Below are 2,840 nucleotides of genomic sequence, written 5' to 3'. Positions count from 1 at the left end.
CAAACAAAACTGTTTAGAAAAAATTTCAAAACCAATCAACCATAAAAAGCAGGTTTCCCAAGCAAGAGCATTTAAATAAATAAAAAAAAAACAAGTCTCAATTGCAATTTATAGTGGATACAAGGATTAATATACATATTTGTACATGCACAGCTGCTATTAATCATTTTGTGTAAACACTGAGCTCATCAATATACACAGCACTATATACTGTAGATGGAAATTGTGTAAAAAATAAATAGCAAAGTGCTAGTGGTGATCATTTAAAAAGTATAACATTAAATACAAGGCTCTTGACATTTGCCAGAGATTCTTCATAGGCAAAGTTAAAAACATAATGAACTTTGAAAAGTTCCTTTATGTCACTCAGGGAGGTGGTTCCTGCACAAGGGATGAACTGCTTGTCAACAACCACATCAAAATTGTCGATCCTCTTCTTGGTTTGTCCTACTGCAAGTAGGCATGGTTGGTAACTTTCTTTTCTGCTGAGATGTTCTTCAATGCTGGTACAGGACTGTAAAAGAATTAAACATGATGCATTTGATAAATACACAGCAATTTCAAAACAGAACAGAATTAATTAATTATTAAATTTACATGTCACCAATAAGACTAAAAAATAAGACTAAAAAAATTAACATTACATATTGGTCTTGGGTGAAAAGCATGAGAACAACTTCCTTCAGCAATAATCAACCAGAAAACAGAAATCATGTATGTACAACACATTTCAAAGACATTGATCTCACATTAGTAAATTTACCTTATAAAAATGTACGAGCCTGTCAACAGCATCAGTTGGACTGATTTTAGCCTTGTTTCTCCATGCAGAAGGTGGTGGCAAATACAGCAGCAGCAAGAAAGAGGAAATTTTACCATTCCAGTCTGATGGAAAACGAGGAGTCAATACTCAGAAATATGAATTATGTAGAACAGAGAGCCTTGCTTGCCATTTAAAACCTCAAAATACCACTTACAATTTTCATACTGTTGTTTCTTTGCTGCACTGATATAACTTTGAAGTTCTGCTCTCAAAGTGAGAGGCTTTGCTTCTTTGATGACTTTCTGCTTGAATGCTGTCTCCCACTGCGCAAGCAATTTTGCGGATGTTTCAGTATTCAACAACAAAAAGAAGTCTTGATTTACCTAATGAAATTGCATACAGCAAAACCACACAAAGCCATCATATCTGAATCACACTTAATTCCATAAACCTAGAAATAAATAGAAGAGAATGTTTGTACTTACCAAACCTCCCACCTACTCTGGCATTATTAGAGTTTGAACTTGTAGACAGGTCCAGCTGTGTTCTCCCCAACTTTTCTACATCACTGAAGTTTGAAAGCATTTCAGTGCATGCACTTGGTGTTGAGGTAACTGTGGGTGAAAATTCTTTTTTCAAACAGGAAAGATCAATATTGATTAATTTTCAAATATTTCTGAAAGAAGTCATACACCATCAGAAACATCCAGGTCAGCAAAAAGTCCTTGTGTAGAACATTTTACTGTGAAGCATATTTGTAGGTTGCTCTGAATCAACTCTTGAAAAATATCTTCCTCCACATTAGTATCTGTTTCATCAAAGATTTGAAGTGCATCATTTGTTGTAAGCCCAAATTTTTATTTTCACTAAAACAGAAGAAAACTGATAATAAATGTCAATAAAATGACATTTTTAAATCAGAAGAAACATTAGCTAACACTTAATTAAATTCAAACGTACCTTTGCTTAGAAACTCCTCAACTTTTAATCCAACTAGCAATTTAAGTTATTTCTTCACTTGAAGGTAATTCAACTTCACCAGCATGATTACCTGTAATAAAAAGAACTTTGATGATAGCGTAGAGAGAGCAGCTGTTTAACAATCTAGGAAGAACAGGCTAATATTGGCTAATGCAACTTAAAATGTCATTAAATTTTTTTAACTTAGTTGTTGCTACATACAATATTTATGAACATAAATATATCTAAAATAGAGGGATATTTTTGTCAAAATTAAATAAATATGTTTAGATAAATCTATGAATAATTAAGTATAAGTTATTGGGTGATACAAATGACATGATATAATTGATTAATTTTAACTAGGAATATATGTTATTTATTTCTTCATTAAATAATGTATTCATTTGTTTATTTTTCTCTATAGTTATTTATTTAACCCCTTGTCACCTGAGGGCATTTTTCAGCAATTTCCACTATAACGCTATAATAAACCCTTATCATCCAATAAATAAAGGAAGGATCATTATTTTTTTCACTAAAACTTGACATTTAACTTCTCAAATGTGCTGGAAATTCTGTTTGTGTCAAACTTAAACATTCCTTTACTCAGAAACCAATGTGCTTTTTCCAATTTTTTGTTGTAAAATACAATATATATTTCAAGGTGAAGAATGCCAGGTCAGTTTTATTTCACCTCTGAGGTGTTCCCAGACATGTCAACTGTACCTGTGAAGAAGTTTAATATTGATAACACAAAAATAAATAAATAGTTACAGCATTAGGCACCACCATGGCTTCATAATATAAAAATTATATCAAATAATTAAAAATAATTTCTCTTATATATAATAAAAAGTGCTGGAAATCAAATCCACTCTTCACTTGGTGTAATGTGTACCTACTCCCAAAAATAACACCAAATCCAAACACTCTGTAATCTCGCAAGTTTTGATGTCCTCAAATCAACATTTGTTAACAGAAAAAATTAGCACCGAAAAAACAACACTAAACAACATTGAAGATTTTGCTCTGAATGGGTTATTATTTTGAGATTATTTTTCATTTAACTGTCAATTTTACACTCTCACATGGCAGTAAACAGTGTGCTTATAAA

The 2,840-nt window shown here is 31.6% G+C and overlaps 1 long non-coding RNA gene across 1 annotated transcript; it reads right to left on the bottom strand.

Annotated features, from left to right (window-relative positions):
- Positions 1-299: 299 nt before the first annotated feature.
- Positions 300-1,095, bottom strand: LOC120535005. Its single transcript, XR_005634838.1, has 3 exons — positions 978-1,095; positions 764-885; positions 300-514 (listed from the first exon to the last, which is right to left on the bottom strand). It is a non-coding gene; the product is annotated as an uncharacterized LOC120535005 (long non-coding RNA).
- Positions 1,096-2,840: the final 1,745 nt, after the last annotated feature.

Source organism: Polypterus senegalus, chromosome 9 (assembly GCF_016835505.1).
Source record: "Polypterus senegalus isolate Bchr_013 chromosome 9, ASM1683550v1, whole genome shotgun sequence".
Lineage (NCBI taxonomy): Eukaryota > Metazoa > Chordata > Cladistia > Polypteriformes > Polypteridae > Polypterus > Polypterus senegalus.
Note: the sequence above shows the minus strand (reverse complement) of the source record. Positions and strands in the feature narration are given on the sequence as shown.